Below are 17805 nucleotides of genomic sequence, written 5' to 3'. Positions count from 1 at the left end.
AAGAATATATCTTCTTTTCAGCACCTCACAGACCTTCTCCAAAATTGGCCATATACTTGGGTACAATAAAGTCTCAACAGATAGAAGAAAGTTGGAAAAAAAAAAACAAACCTCCTTGTATTGATCAGATCATGATGGATTAAAGATGGACTTCAACAATAACAGAAACAACAGAAAGCCTACAAACTCATGGAAACTGAATAACTCTATACTCAATGATTATTGAGTCAGGGAATGTATAAAGAAAAATTAAAGACTTTCTAGAATACAATGAAAATGAAAGCACAACATAATTTAACTTATGGGGCACAATGAAAGCGTTGCTAAGAGGAAAGCTCAGAGCACTAAAAGCCATCATAAGGAACTTAGAGAGTGCTCATACTAGTAATTTAAAAGTATATCTGAAAGCTCTAGGAAAAAAAGAAGCAAACACACCCAAGAGGAGTCAATAGCAGGAAATAGTCAAACTCAGGACTGAAATCAATAAGAAACAAAGAGAACAATGCAAAAAATCAACAAAGCCAAGAGCTATTTTTTTTGGGGGGGGGGATCAAAAGATAGACAAACCTTTAGCTAAACTAATGAAAAGGCAGAGAGATAGTATCAAAATTATCAAAATCAGAAACAAAAGGGAGATATAGCAACAGAAATTAAAGAAATCTAAGAATTATTAGGTCTTACTTCAAAAAGCTGTATGCCACAAAATTGGAAAATCTAAATGAAATGGATGATTTTCTAGATAGATACCACTTAACAACGTCCCTAAGGAAATAGAAGCAGTCATTAAAAGTCTCCCAACCAAAAAACAAAAACAAAAACAACAACAAAATACAGCTGAGAGCCAGATGGAATTTTACTAGACTTTCGAAGAAAAGCTAATACCAATACTCCTCAAACTATTCCACAAAATAAAAACAGAAGGAACATTGCCAAACTCATCCTATGAGGTCACAGTAACCCTGATATCTAACTCACACAAACACTCAACAACAATAAAGAGAATTTCAGAGCAATTTTCCCTCATGAACATTGATGCAAAAATACTCAAAATATTTGCAAACCAAATTGAAGGACACATAAAACACATAATTTACCAAAGTCAAGTAGGCTTCATCCCAGAGATACAGGGATAATTCAACATAGGAAAACCCAACAACACAACCACCATATAAACAAATTGAAAGAAAAAAATATATATATGATCTTCTCATCAGATACTTAAGAAGCCTTTGACAAAATCCAATCCCCTTCATGTTAAAGTCTTGAGGAGATCAGGGACACGAGGTACACACATAAACATAATAAATGGAAGGTAGGACAAGCCAATAATCAACATCAAATTAAATGGAGAGAAATTTAAGCAATTCCACTAAAATCAGGGACAAGACAAGGCTCCCCACTCACTTCCTATCTATTCCACATAGTACTTGAAGTTCTAGCTAGAGCAATATGACAACTAAAAGAGATCAAGGGGATACTAGTTGAAAAGGAAGAAATAAAAGAATCACTATTTGCAGATGATATGATAGTATATATAAATGACTCCAAAAGTTCTATCAGAGAACTCCTACAGCTGAAGTTGGGTAAATACAAAATCAACTAAAAAAAAAATCAGTAGCCCTTCTTGAAACACATCCTGTGCAAGAAAGCCAGTCCCTAACACTATTAATGATACTTTCTATACTTGCAGACAGGAGCCTTACATAAGCCTCTCCTGAGAGGCTTCATCCAGCAGCTGCTAGAAACAGATATAGAGTTCCACAGCCAAACATCGGGCAGTGCTCAGGGAGTCTTGTGGAATATTGGAATTGAGCGAGCTGGATGGGTCAAGGACACTACAAGAGTACCTACAGAGTCAACTAACCTGGGTTCATGTGGGCTCACAGAGACTGAAACACCAACTAAAGAGCATGTAGGTACTGGACCTAGCCCCCTATACATTTATTGCAAATGTGCAGCCTGGTCTTCACAAGGGTCCCCTTACAATTGGAGGGGAGATTGTCCCAGACTCAGTTGCCTGCCATTGGATCCCTTCTCCTAACTGAACTACCTAGTTGGGCCTCAGTGGAAGAGGATGTGACTGGATGTCCTGGGAGGATGATACGGGGGGGGGGGGGGGGGGGGGGGGCTTCCTCTTCTCTGAAAAGAAGGGGAGGGGTAATAGAGGGAGGTATTTGTAAGGGTGGGGCTGGGAGGAGAGGAGAGATGGGGACTGCGATCATGATGTAATGTGAATAAACAAACAAATAAATACATTTGCCTATGTGTTTTCCTGGGGATGAAAATCTAAAAATGCAACAAAATCAGAAATTATATAATACAACACAGAAGATTATTACATTAAACCAGGACATAAATAGTGGAAAATTTATCACTCATCCCAAATATGAAGTTGCTTTAAAAATCATTAAAATGAATTCTAAGGACATACTAGGTCTTCTAAGCCATAATCCTCATGTCATTCCCTGGGAATAAGATATTTGAAAGGCTTAAGTTCAAGGATTCTTTGGAGTCCTCGTTAGCAGTGGTTAGGCTCTCTTGGATGGAACGTGTGTATACTGCATCTATGAGAAGGTGTTAGTAATGCAGACTAGACAGTCTGCTGTCTGCACTGGAACTGGTCTCTGCTTTGCTTTTTTTGAAATTCCTTGCCTTATAGTAAAAATCTTAATGTATCATTTTTATCATGTGGCTCTACAAGGAGCCTTGTCCTGAGAAAGCTAATTGGGATTCTAGGAAGATGGCTGCTGAGCAAGAAGTGATCAATAGCATTTGGATCTGTTGTTTTATTTCCAGGATCATCCCCAAGGACTTTCCATTAGAAACTCTGGAGTATGCGAGGACTTTTGAAATGCATTACCCTGTGCTGGGTTTCTGCTATTCCTAAGATGAGCTCAGGTTTCCTTCGGATCCTAAGACATAACTCGGTCCTTTCAATTACTTTTTTTCTGTTTTTGTTTTGGGTTTAGAATTGATAGATAGACTTTGGATAGATAATCTAACCATTCTTTATTGCTTATAATCAAATTTACATGGCCTCTACTTATCCTCTAGTCACATTAGGATCATCCTTCTAAGGACTTAAAGTGTTACTTTTTTTTATTAGTTTTAATAAATATAGAATTTGATCTCTTGACTCTCTAAGTAAAGATTATGATTTATGAACAAAGTGATGATTGCGTTAAGCATCTCATAACACGTCAATGATATGTAAAAGACATGACATTATTACTGTTGGAAGAATGCTTTGGACAGTTCTATGAAAAGCAAGTGAATAAGAAGCCTGCACCTTTCTACTTTGAATTTGCTGCAGATCTCTCCCCAAAGAGCATATGGGCAGGAGAAAACATAAAGTATACATTTTTTCGAAGTTAAAAGTTGTACTTACAACAATAAATACCCCTGAAAGTTTCTTGGCTTTTCTTGTTTTCGCTGTCTCATTAGAGCCTGTGGCAAAATGATCTGTGTAGAAACTCCTCCTGTGGGAGAATACTGCTTATTTTGAGTGTAGGTGGAGAGAGCTTGATTTGACACACTGACAGAACAGCCATTGCTCTCATTGTGGTTTTGTTCACTATGTACAGATTACTGTGTGTGTGTGTGTGGGGGTGATTCTTTCTCTTCTCATATCTCTTTCAAATGAAGCAGACACATATGAGTTTTTTCTAGAAATGCCCTAAACTTCTCACTTAGACTAAGATATCAGCTGATGCCACCAGAAGCTAAGGAGTATGCCATCCTGTGAAGTTAACTTTTGACCATCCTACATCTGAAATAAAAGCATTTAAGATGTAAGTTTCTTAGGGAGAAGAAGAGTGAATATTTTGTTATGAATGTAATCGTGTCACTCTGAGAGATTCCTTATTTTGGTATTTTTTTTGGGTCACAGCTGTTTTCTATGGTTTTTAGTGCACTTGGAGCTTAGACTACACACACACAGCAAGTAAGCAGAAATATCTATAGACTGACATCTGTATACCTATTATGTTAGGACATATTTAAGCTGTCAGCACCCCTTATATAGGAGAGAGTAAAACAAAATCAGTTAAAATGAAATGAAAAATAACTTGTAATTACTTTGGTTTTTATCCAAGGTTCAAGTTTTCTTTTATAACTACTGTCTTTAATGCCTTCAAATAAGCTATGTTAATAATAAATTATAATACTAGTAAATTGAATAGTCCATCTGTGATATTAAACAGGATTTGACCTGACTAATAATTAAATCCTAAAAAAGAAGTAACAATATATGTGTATTTATATGTATATACATACATAAAATGTATTTTTGACCTTAAATATTGTTCATGTATGTCCTCTTAATATTTGTTTTGCTTCCAGGTTTCAATAAATAGTGTGTACCCATTATACATTATGTTCCAAGAAATGTATTTTTAGTGATCAATGTTAACATTGTCTTCAAATTTCTTTCCAAAACATTTAATATTCTTTTGTTCATTTTCAGATATAAGCTAGAAGAGAGAATGCAATCTCTCAGTAACCACACAGAAATTATACCAGAGTTTATGAGCAAACTTAGAATTTGATTATTGAATAATATTAAAAACAACTTCTCAAATATCTGAACTTTAAAAGTCCACTAAGGGTCAGAAGTAATAAATTTTGAGGATATGATGAATGGGTTTGTCATTGGTCATGAAAGTTGACATGATGGACAGTGAAACCAAATTTTAGAAAGGAAAAATGGTGTTCATTATTCAGCTAAAACAGTTGAGTCATAGTTTTCAAAATACTTTTATTTTTGATATTATAATTTAATTACATTTCTCCTTTCCTTCTCTTTCTTCCAACCCACTCCCATACATGCTTCTCCACCCTCCTTCATGGCCTCTTATCTCACTAATTGTACATGTATGTGTGTATATTATATAAAAATACAATAATGATAATGAGTAAATAATATATTATATGTATACATGTAAATTATATATATTTATATGTATATGTATGTATATTATATAGGTATAACATTTCTAGTTCATATACTTTTACTTGTGTGTATGTTTCAGGGATGACCTGCTGGCACTAGACAACCAATTGGCGTGCTCTCTCTTTGGGAGGGCTATCTCTTCTGCTCCCAGCTCGCCTCAGTTGCCTACAGTTCTCTCTATAGGTTTGAGGCCTTGTAGACCTTTCCCCTATTGCAGATAACCAGAGAGAAAATTTAAAACTAGAGTATTCAGAAAATTTAATGATCATTTGTTTTTATTTAAAATATAACAAATTTTATACCAAAGAAGGTAAATACTTTATTCCCAAGGTCTCACAATTACATCATGAATTTTTCTTATTGTTATAAATATTTTTAACTCACTAATTTTTTTCTTACTTATACTGTTGATGTTGACTTTATTTAGTGGAAAGTACTCTATTTTAAAATCTGTCTTTTGAAGTTGTCACAATGTAAAATAGTCCCCCATCCTGTTTTTAGAGTAAGTCATTTAGAATTATTTATACTTTCAGTTCCATAAAAATGGAACAGTAACAACCACTATCTCTAATAGTTAAAAACAAAATCAAACTGAACTCTTCAAGCATGAAACAGAGAACTAAGAAACAAACATATTTGGTTAGAATAAACAACTGTGCACTATGCTTGGCTTCCACTTCCATTTGAGATTTATTGACCACTTGGAGAGAGAAATTAAACTCACTGTCCTAGCTCAATGCTGGGAAAGTGAAGTCTGGTACCATTTCCAGTATGTGCTAGGACTTTTAAAACAACTAATAAAGGAGAAAGTGCCCTTCATTAAAGCACTGTCTGTACCTTTATGTGTTCTTGTCTTCTGGCACAGAAAAGAAAAAGGGAAATAAGAAAGATAAATGATGATATCTTTCCCTGAATGTGTTAAAAGTTTATTACATTTAGTTGATGGAATATTCAAGGTATACTTTAGCTTCCACCTCCACTGTAATAACCTTATTGAAGACACCACAGTTTTAAATGTTGGTTCTAGCTGATTTCTTTCCATGTTTAAACTCCCACTTCTGAACACAGAATCTAACATCAACTTATTCTAAATTGTAGATGCAGCTGTCATTTATGACTCCCCAAACACTATGCGTTTTTCCTAGCCTGCCAACACATTTTCAGTGGTAAATTCATATGATTCGTGGCTTTAACCACACACATACTGCTCATCAACTGTCCCTTACTGCACAAGTTTTGTTTTGACATCCAAGAAGCACCTCCATAGCATTATTCCAGAGAAGCGTTTCTTGACCTGTGGGTGGTGACCCATTTAGGGGTCAAATGGCCCTTTCACAGGGGTCACCTAAGAGCATTGGAAAACACAGATGCTTACATTACAATGCATATAGTAGAAAAGATTACAGTTATGAAGTAGCAATGAAAACAATTTTAAGTTGGGGAGTCATCACAACATGAGGAGCTGTATTAAAGACTCAAAGTATCAGGAAGATTGACAACGACAGTTCTAGAGATATCCATCAGATTTTCTCAATTATAACAATATTGGAACATCACAGAATGGAATGTGTTCTCTCACTCTTCACTGTATATTATGGTTAGTACTATTTTAGAACATTCATTTATTCAACCCAGGGGTCAAAACTAATAATCCCTTCTCCACTGCCTTCATTCCCTGTCCTAAGTACCTCTCATCTATACTACTGGACATATTTTAAACACAGGACTTTCTACTTCCTTTCTCTTCTCCAGGAACACAGCAGGGAACTAATACAGGTACTTTTACAGCTTTCATATGGGGTAGGTGTTTAGGTATATTTCCTTACTTCTACAGAAACCGATTGTGAACTAGTAAAGGTGCAATGTTGAACAAGCAATACCTTATGCCTCTGTTATTTTCATGTGATTTACCAATCTAGATTCACTATAGCAATCAATCTTCAGAACATAACAACGAGATGGAGACTAGGAATTTACATTCCCACTATGAAGAGATACCAATATACCACATATGATATAAACCTCTAGATAGATGCAGTATGTAATGCACAGTAGGGAAGGTTTTATACAACCTGGTCATTGCTCAGTGACTAAGTAGACTCTAGGGAAAATACATAAATGATAAATTCACAGAACATCCTTTATGACCATTTCAGGTACCTAAATAGATATGAATTTTTAAGTCTATCAAATCCTAATGTTAATTTTAGGCTTTTTTTTTTTACTGTGAAAGGGGGTAGAAATCATCATAGTGATTTGACCCATGGATGTAGAGAGATTTGTAGCAAGCTACTAAGGCTGCCCTATGCCCTTGTTAGAAACATGTTTTCATGCTAGCTGGTACACCGCGGTGTTAAGTGCTTTCTTCAACTGTGTCTCAACTTTATTGACTTCCCTTTGCCTCTCTGTAAGATAACATTTTGTAAGTGTACAAAGAATGTACAATAACTCTAAGGTATGACATTCTAAAACTCAAAATCCTCACGAAGAAAGATATTCATTAGTGTTTACCCTGTACCCTAAACAGACTCCTCCCCCATGTTTGGGTTATATTATCAAATTTCAAACAATTATTTTGCCATTGAATGAGATTATATCAGTGTGGGAAAAGAGTCTGGGTCCTACAGACTCAAGCTGGGACTTCCCCACAGAATACTTTACATAATATTTAAAAATTAACTCTACATAATATAATACTAGAGTATAATGTACCTAAAGGAGAATGAATTCAACTTCCTACAATTGCAGAGTTTGTTCCAGGTCTTAGGGTGATAAGCACATTTCTTTGATCATATGCAGCACTGGGGACAAAGGAACTACTGATATTTGGTTAGATGATTATTTTTATCATGTAGTTTGGATACTGACTCCTAATATGTAAGAAACACATAATCTAAAAAAAGCAGAAAAGAATATATATTGTCCTGCTAGGCAGAGAGGATAGGATTAAATGTACATAATACAATATATATTTTTCTGAAACGAAGAAGAAACTAAAGCAATTTTTTTGATTGTAGATTAAGAGCTCATAGGCTAGACTACAGAAAGTGTTTGAGGCCAGCCTGATCTGTGTACAGACCTTCCTCAAAACAGGCAAAACCCAAAAGCAAACCCCATCATGCTTTGGATAGGATTGTATCAGAAAATAATCTCATAGTATACAGTATAATGTGTTCACATAATGCATGTTATAAAACTAAATATGAGGAAAAACATAAATACTGCCTGATTCGATAATAAAATATAACCAAAATGATGTGAATACTGAGGAAAATCCCAGGCAGATGTCTAGTTTCTGGATTTCACCAAGAGATATTACTCTATCCTAATACTAAATAGGTATGGAAAGAAATCAGTGGCTATGATTTCTTTTAGTTTTCACTGATATTGTTGGTCTGAATTTTTTTTTAAAAAAATGCATGCTTTGACATGTTGTTCTGTTTTCCTCCTTATCACAAACACACATTTCTTTTGTTGGCTGCTCTCTGTAATTATATAAAGTGTTTGAGAGCCCTAAGTTTTCTGGAATTTCTTTAAGAAATGTTCTGTATGTGCCTGGGGACACAACCCAGGTTTCCCTGAGCTCCCAACACTTCCTGCATAATCTGGGAACTGTGTGTGTGAACTAATGGTCAACACTTTTCCCCCAGATATGGCTAGGGAGCCCTCTCAGTTCCCTTCTTGTCAATTGTGGGCAGCATAGGCTAAAATACTAGGAACTGATGACTTCACTCAGAGTGAGCTGTCTTTATGGGCCTCTTTTTTAAATGATCTATTTTTCAGATTATATTATAATTATGTCGTTTCTCCCTTCCCTTTATCCTTTCAAACTCTCCCAAATACCCCTCAGTGCTGTTTTTAAAAATGTTTGTATGGCCTCTTTCTAGAAATGTTTATAACAAGTGACTGAACCTTAAAATATAATTGAGTTTCATCATGACTATTATTATGGAAATGGTGTTAAGAGAAAACTGGTCAGATGAGGATGATTGCTTTCTATTTTTCTAACTGGTAAATAGTTGCCATTGATAAAACAGACAAACGCAGACAATCTGTCTATAGTGTTCAACATGTAGAATATTACACAACACCTAGGACATTATTATGTGAACTTCTTGATCTCATCAGACAAGACTAGTAAGGGATTACCCATGCCTCTGAGAACATCAGACCGAGCCTTGCTTCCTTCATAACAAGCCAGCTTCTGTCAGCAGTCCAGGGGTCTATATACATGATATCCATTCTTTGGCATCCATCCTCATAAGGCCTCAGACTATGTCAATAAGGCATCAGACTGTGCCAAAGGGATTAAAAGTCAGGCCAGCAACAGCAGGACAGAAATTGCAATCATGTTTTCGGGATCTACAAACATTTCCTTTGTGGTATCATAGATATCAAAGCAGATAACTTGGTCGATGATAATATCCTATACTGACACACTAGACTTGGCACTGACCCTTAATCCTGTAAGATTTGTAGATCTTTATCAGGCAGTCACCAAGTTCTTTGAATTCCCTTTCAACTCCAATTTTGCCCACATCAGCTACTGGACTGCTACTGGGAAAATCAGGATGGTACACAAAGCACAAGGACGTGGCCCCAGCAGCACCACCTGATGCCATGTTCCCTGCATAGTGCCCAGATTGAGTCCTCTTGTCCACACCACCCAGGAATATCTGCTTATATTTATTTTTGAAGGCAAAGTTGAGAGCCCATGTGAGGAAGTATCTGATGACAATGCCAGGTTTTCCTGCCATCAATCAGGACTCCATGTTCCTTAGGGATATGAACCATGTAGTCTATAATGTCCTTGTATTGCTTATCTGCCATGATTTGCCTGCTGGCATGCTGCTCCTGCAGCAGCAGCTTGACCCGCTCAATGGGTGCTGCTGCCTTCTTGCAGATGGCCACAGTCACTCCACCAAGAAGTCCTTGGCAAAGTACACAGTGTCATCTGTCATTTTGAAAGAAAAAGAAGAGGCAAGTGACTGAACAACAGGACTGTGTTCACAAATGGCTTTCACCCACAGACTCTAGGTTTATGGCCTCTCTTTAATTAAATTACATATTATGTTTGTTACATGTATAATGTATGTATACATACATATATATTTCTAAATACAATTGCATAATGTTCCTTGTATACATGGTTTTAGGGCTGACCCTTTGGCACTGGACAACCAGTTGGTGTACTCTTTCTGAGGAAAGATCACATCTCCTGCTCCTAGCTTTTCTCTGCTGCCTAGAGCATTTTGGGTAAGGTTTCCCTCAACCACTTTAGCATATCTACTGTTGCCCCGGTTCAGCTCAGATTTAGGCAGTCACATTAATGAGATTTTATGGATATAGCTTCTGGCATTACTAAGAGACAATCTCACAGCAAATTTCCTCATCCTTCTACTCTCATAATCTCTCTGTCTCCTCTGCTGTAAAGTTCCCTGAGCCTTAGTGCAGGAGATGCTTTGTAGATGTATCTACCGTGACTGGGCTCCATAACTCTGCATTTGATTGTGATTTTTCTGTAGCTGTCTTCATCTGTTTGCTGCAAAGAGAATTTACCTTGATGAAGGGTGAGGATCACACTTATCTGTGGGTATAAGGACAAATACTTAGACTACAGTTGGATTATGCTGGTTTTGTAAAGTGGTGGTTGTAGGTTCTCTTCCAAGGCCTATGGCTTCACTAGACCTGAGTGATTGGCTAGATTTCCAGTATCAGGCATAGATTCTCACATGTTGAGACTGTCTTAAGCCCAATTAGAGAGCTACTGGTTACAACCAAGATATTCAGGCCACTACTGCACCCTTAGAGCTATTGTGCCATGCTGGTAATTTTTGTGGTTTATAGACATCACAGACTATTAGGACTGTCCTCCTCCTCCTCCTCCTCCTTCTCCTCCTCCTCCTCCTCCTCCTCCTCCTCCTCCTCCTCCTCCTTCTTCTTCTTCTTCTTCTTCTTCTTCTTCTTCCTCTTTCTCCTTCTCCTTCTTCTTCTCTTTCTTCTCTTTCTTCTCATCTTCACCCTCCTCCTCTTCCTCCACCTCTCCCTCATCCTGCTCTCCCTCCTCTTAGCCTCCCCATGTTCCTCCTCCTCCCTCCTCCTCCTCCTCGTCCTCTTCTTCTTGAAGCTTGAATGGTATTTTCTGGTCTTTAAGACAAGAGACATTCAGATCAGATACAACTAAGGGTCTCTGGGCCCTGTATCTGAAGTACATGGTATCTTCAACAACTGGTATTTATTTTCCATCTTTGATGGACAACCAGGGGCAATACCAATAGACTTTAATGATTTGGAAGCCTTCAGACACCACTGACCAACAACTTAAAGAAGGTTTCTCATGGTATGTTATTCTTTATGCAAACATTCTGATAGGTTCTGCATTCCAGTGTTCTCATCTTTCATTGTCTGAGGATTCTTTTTGTAATCTTAATAGTTACTGCATGGGGAAACTTTGTAAGTGAAAATTCCACTCCACCATGAACAAATAAGAATCTCTAATCAGCCAATAGCAGTAATGTCTTACTCTTGCAAATTTTTGCCAATGTTTCTTGACAGTCGTTAAAAGTCATAGCTAAAAGATAGTAACAGCAAGCCTTTCAGATAAAGGCAGACATTGCTGGCCATTGAGAAAGTATCTTTTCCATGAGGATACAAAATAATTTATGCTGAAAATTTGTCAGTATTTCAAATGTCAAGGAGAAAGTATGCTTCAAATAGACTTTCAACAACAAGTAGGGCCCTGGGCAGGGGTAGCACATGCCCTAGTACTTGGGAGGCAGAGGTAGGTGGATTTCTGAGTTTGAGGCCAGCCTGGTCTACACAGTGAGTTCTAAGACAGCCAAGACTACACGAAGAAACCCTGTCTCAAAAACAAAACAAAACAAAACAAAGGAACAAAAAACAAGTGGGAATGTATTTTTGTATGATAGCTTGCTTATTTTGAGATGATGCCTTAGCTTTCCAGCTAAAGATGACCACAGACCTATAATCTGAGTACTAGGATTATAGACAAGTTCTAACAAATAACAATTTAAATCCTAAATAATGAGAATACTTAAGCCTAGGAACAGTATGTTTAAAATCTAAAATTACCTAAAGAATTGGTTGTCCAGGAGAAAATCTAGTAAATCTTATTTTCTCTTGGGACATGTACAGGAAAAAAAATTACATAAAATAATGACAGTATGCCTTATTTAGTAGGAAGGTAGTTTGTGATAACCAACTGGAAATAGAAATAATTAATAGTAAAGAATCCATCAATTCTAAATCACTCTATGCTTGACATTTGGGGTAGATTGTCTCTGGGACTAACCATGCCACTTCAGAGCCACAGTACTTCAACTGTATGATGCTAACTTTGTGAAGATCTGCATGCCCCAAACAGCATGCCTGCTTGTAAGATCTGATGTTGATCACTCTTATTTCCTATCTAAGTTACAATTCCTATAGCTGTGATAAGGCAACATAACCAAAGAAACGTGTAAAGGAAAGGGTTTTATTTAATTTCATAGCTTACAGTCAGTCTATCATCCAGGGAATTCAGGGCAGGAATTCAATATGAGAACTTGGAGGCAGGAACTAAATCAGAAGCCATGGAGGAATACTGCTTACTGGCTTGTTCCTCTTAACTTGTTCAGCCTGCTTTCTTATAGAAACCAGGACCACCAGCTCAGGAATGGCACATCCCACAGTGAGCTGGGATTTCTTGCCCCCATACACATATATCAATTACCAACCAAGAAAATCTCCCATAGGTAAATCTTGTGGAGGTGTTTTCTCAGTTGAGTTTTCTTCTTCCTATATGACTCCAGATTGTGTCAAGTTGACATAAAACTAGCCATCACTCTTATTCTATTGCCTTAAGAATTGTTCTCAGGCACATGAACTTTTGGATATCCATTGATAATATTCAAATTGAATATGAATTATAACTCATGGAATTATCAATAATAACATTTTCAATAAAATGTAAGGCTACCTCTTCTGTTGATTTATCTCCTCTCATGTACAAAATGCTTGCTACATTTTGATTGTCCTATGTTCAGAGGTAGCTGTATTTTCAGGTGACATCAGTAGATTCTATCTGCATTACATTTAGGTAGTCTAGTATTACTAGTTCCTTGTCTCTTGTTTCGTCTTAAATCAGTGGGAAGAATAATAATGTATTATATTAATATACTAAGAATGGGTGAGAGCAGAAGTCAATTAAACTTAACTGAAGTGGAATGATATACAGTTAAATATGTTCTTATTCTACTCTGTTAAACAATTAGCATACTGTCTGGGTATTTTCAGCTGCCTTCCTGTGTCGATATGTTCTGGAAAATTTTTCCTATGCACACAAATTTTCCTCATAAACCAATATCAGATTTCACTCTCTCTAATACTGATAAGGGTTTATTAAATCAAATCCAAATGCTTGTATGTGATTTCAGGATCTCTTCCAACTGACATGACATGTCTTATAATTTGCCCTGTCAGAATTCACCTTCATGCTCCTTGCTCAATAAGCCAGATGATGACCAGTGAAAAATATTATGTTTGTATTAAATATGCATTAGAAGTCTATGTGATAATATGTTAACTAAGTAAATTTAACTACTTCACAATGTATATATTCCAAATCATATTGTGCATGTATATATATATATATACATATATGTCTTTACTAGTTAAAAATAAGTTAACTGAAAGAAAATAGCATGATACTTGAGAAAATCCAACCCAAAGACCAAGACAGCAAACTAGAGAGCCAAGGAATAATAGAACTGCAATAGCTTTAAAACTAGATCCTAAATGAAAAGAAAGAACTACCTAAAGAGCAAAGTAGTATTTTTGTTTAATTACTTTATCTTACCCATTACAATTGCCTGCTCTATGGCATGTACTGATAGATGTTTTAAATAAGAAGCAGATGACAACTAACACAGAGGCTTGTGACAACAGGGCAGTGTGTGAGAAAATGAATGATGGAGTGCTCCATCTACATGGGGTATCTGTATCATAACCCTTCCTCCAAAGCTCAGAGATCATCATGGAAGAGAAAGGAAAGAATTTCTTAAGAGCTCAAAAATGACATCTATTATCATTTGAGTTACCCACACACTTCTGGAAATTGATGTCCCAAGCATAGGTTTGGCATGAGATATTAGTTTCCATTAGTAGAGTAAAATAGAACAAAAATAACACTTCAAATATTTCCCTTAAAAGTTAAATATACACTATATTTTAATATATTTTACAACTGAATCAATCTTGAAGTCTAGATACACTGTAAGCAATTAAAAGTAAGTACAACAGTACGTGCTCTGGCTGCATCTTGATCTTTCCCAGGGATACTGACCTACCTATGGCAGAGAACTCTTTTGTAGACATTATTTCCAACTCCTTTAAAAACTCCCTTAAAAAGCCCTGGCCTGGGAGTTATGTGTCTGTAACATCTTAACAAGAAGAAAAATCATCCAAAACAAAGTATTGCAGGCATCTGGAGATTTCCACTATGACACAATGAACCATGGTGGAGGTGTAACTGCTGTCACAGAACTGCCCAAGGGCATTCTCCAATTCACAGTTTAGAAACGAACACCTCTTGAGATATATTAAGGCTAAATAGAAGAGCATCTGCAACGTGAAAACAAGAGATATGGGTCAAAGAACAGCATTTTCTTCTCCTGGAGAAACTACATATAAACTTGAAAATGGGTTAAGAGATCTATGCTAGTGCACAGCTGGCTCCCTAATATTACGTAATTCACAACCTTCTATTCTTGCATGCAAAATGTCCCCACCATTGCACTGCTTCCAATAGAGATGAGCACTTTCTTCTTGCTTCTCTTAACCAGCAGAGAATATATTCGATATATATTTGATAATATGGACTTAGAAAATTCAGGGACGTAAACGTTTTGTGGAAGACCTGCAGCTAGGATCTTGAAATCACTTCACACAGACAGATTGGTGCTACCATTCACTGTAAGAAAGAATTTTATGCAATGGCTAAAATGGAAAACTCTCAAGGTGTCTGCTTACGCTTACGTCTTAGGCCTTCCAATTCTTAGCTAAGCAATCAAGGACAAGTTTCTTAACTTTTTGTTCTTCAGACAATTTCTTTTTCTTCTCAGTTCCACAGAACTATACAGAGGGTAGACTGACAAATAATAAGCATTGTGTCTACTTAAGGAACACATGTGACATGTTTGTTTATTAATATGTTTATGATGGTTATCACATGTAAACTAATAAAGTATATTTCACTATATGTACATGTAGGAAAATACGAAAATACATTATTTTCTGCCTTGGCAATATCCAAATAAACAATAAAGAGTTGTTTGAGTTTTTTAAAAAGATTTATTTATTTATTTATTTATTTATTTATTTATTTATTTATTTTATGTATATGGGTACACTGTAGCTGTATTGATGGTTGTGAGCCATCATGTGGTTTCTGGGAATGAAGGTTGCTCGCTCTAGTCAGGCCTGTTCACTCCAGCCCTGCTCACTCCAGCCTAATGGCTCAACAGTTAAGAGCACTGACTGCTCTTCCGATGGTCCTGAGTTCAAATCCCAGCAACCACATGGTGGCTCACAACCATCTGTAATGAGATCTGAAGCCCTCTTCTGGTGCATCTGAAGACAGCTACAGTGTACTTAGATATACATTTGTTTATTTACATCCCAAATGCTGCCCCCTCCTGGTCCCCCCTCACAGAATTACTCCTCCCTTTCCTCTCCCTTTCATCTCTGAGATGGTAGCCCCCCCTGGGTATCCCCAAACCCTGGTACATCAAGTCTTTGCAGGATTAGACACATTTTGTCCCAACTGAGGCCAGATAAGGTAGCCCTCTGCTACATATGAGCCCATGTATGTTCTTTTGTTGGGGCCTAGGGCTCCAGGTTAGCCGACACTTTGTCTTTCTGTGGGGTTGCCACTCCTTCAGGGTCTTAATTCCTTCCCCTAACTCTTCCATAAGGGTTCCTGACCTCTGACCAATGTTTGTCTGCGGGTAGCTGCATCTGTCTCAACCAGTTGCTAGGTAGAGCTTCTCAGAGGGCTGCTATGCTAGGCTCCTATCTGCAAGCACAACATAGCATAAATAGTGTGAGAGATTGATGCTTGTCCATTGGATGGGCCTCAAAATGGGCTGGTCACAGGTCAGCTACTCCTTTCATCTCTGCTCCATCATTGTTCCTGCATTTCTTTTAGACAGGACAAATTTGGGTCAAAAGTTTTGTAGGTAGATTGGTGCCCCCATTTCTACACTGGAGGTCCTGTCTGACTTCTGGAGGTGGTCTCTTTAACTTCTATATCCTCATTGTTGGGGATTTCAGCTAAAATCATCTGCGTTGACTTCTTGGAGCCTCCCTCATCCTGGATCTCTGGGACTTCCTAGAGATTACCCCCCCCCAACTCTCCAGCCCTGGCGGCTGCATATTTCCATTCATTCTCTTGGCCCTCTGGGTCTCTCTACTGTCTCTCCCCATGCCTGATCCTGTCTCTCTATTCCTTTTATCCTTCCTTTTCCCATCCAAGTTCCTCCCTCCTCTGACTCACATGACTATTTTGCCCCCCCCCCTTCTTGAGCCTTTCTTTGTGTTTAACTTCTGTGGGTCTGTGGGGAGTACCATGGGTATTATGAACTTCTTGACTACTATCCTCTTATCTGTAAGTACATACCATGCCTATCTTTTGGGTCTGGGTTACCTCACTCAGGATGACATTTTCTAGTTCCATCCATTTGCCTACAAAATATTTGATGTCCTTGTTTATAAAAGCCAAATATATTCCATTGTGTAAATGTGCTACATTTTCTGTATTCATTCTTCAGTTGAGGGACATCTGGGTTGCTTCTAGTTTCTGGCTATTATGAATAATGATACTATGAACATAGTGGAGCATGTGTCTTTGGGTTATGGTGGACCATCTTTGGGTATATGTCCAGGAGCAGTATAGCTGAGTCTTCAGGTAGAACTAGTACCAATTTTCTTTTTTCTTTTCCCTTTTAATTATCTTTAATCTTTTCTTTATAGTCCAGTTGTTATCCTCCTCCCGGTCAGCCATCTGACAGTTCCTCATCCCATTCCTACTCTCCCATCTCCAAGAGAATGTCTCCACTTCACCCTGCTAGACCCCTCAGGCCTCCCCACTGCCTAGGGCCTCAAGTCCCTCCAGGGTTAGGTGCATCTTCTCTCACTGAGGCCAGACCAGTCAACCCTCTGCTATATTTGTGTCAGGTGCCTCATATCAGCTGGTGTATGGTGTTGGTGGCTCAGTGTCTGAGAGATTTCAGGGGTCCAGGTCAGTTGAGACTGCTAGTTTTTCTATGGAGTCTCTTTCCTCCTCAACTTCTTCCAGTTTTTCCCTAATTCAACCACAGGGGCCCCCAACTTCATTCCATTGGTGGGGTGTAAGTATGTCTCTGTCAGGTGCTTGTTGGGCCTCTTCAAGGCTAGCTGTGCTAGGCTCCTATCTGTAAGCACATCATAACATCAGTAATAGTGTCAGGCCTTGGAGCCTCCCTTTGAAATGAATCCCAGTTTGGACCTCTTTTTCCTCAGTCTCTTCTTCATTTTTGTCTCTGCAGTTCTTTCAGACAGGATCAATTCTGGGTCAGAGTTTTTGACTGTGGGATGGCAACCCCATCCCTCCACTTGATGCCCTGTCTTTCTGCTGGAGGTGGACTCTACAAGTTTCCCCTCCCCACTGTAGAGCACTTCATTCAATGTCCCTCCCTTTGATTCCTAAGGTCCTGGTATATTCTAGAGGGTACCCCACCACCTCCTACCTCCCGAGGTTGCCTGTTTCCATTCATTCTGCTAGCCCTCAGGGCTTCAGTCTTTTTTTTTTTTTTTTT

The 17805-nt window shown here is 37.8% G+C and overlaps 1 pseudogene; it reads right to left on the bottom strand.

Annotated features, from left to right (window-relative positions):
- Window positions 1-9053: 9053 nt before the first annotated feature.
- LOC116092044 lies at window positions 9054-9912 on the bottom strand (annotated as a pseudogene).
- Window positions 9913-17805: the final 7893 nt, after the last annotated feature.

The sequence above is a fragment of the Mastomys coucha genome, unplaced genomic scaffold, assembly GCF_008632895.1.
Source record: "Mastomys coucha isolate ucsf_1 unplaced genomic scaffold, UCSF_Mcou_1 pScaffold15, whole genome shotgun sequence".
NCBI classification, from domain to species: Eukaryota; Metazoa; Chordata; class Mammalia; order Rodentia; family Muridae; genus Mastomys; species Mastomys coucha.
This window is presented reverse-complemented; position numbering and strand designations above follow the sequence as displayed.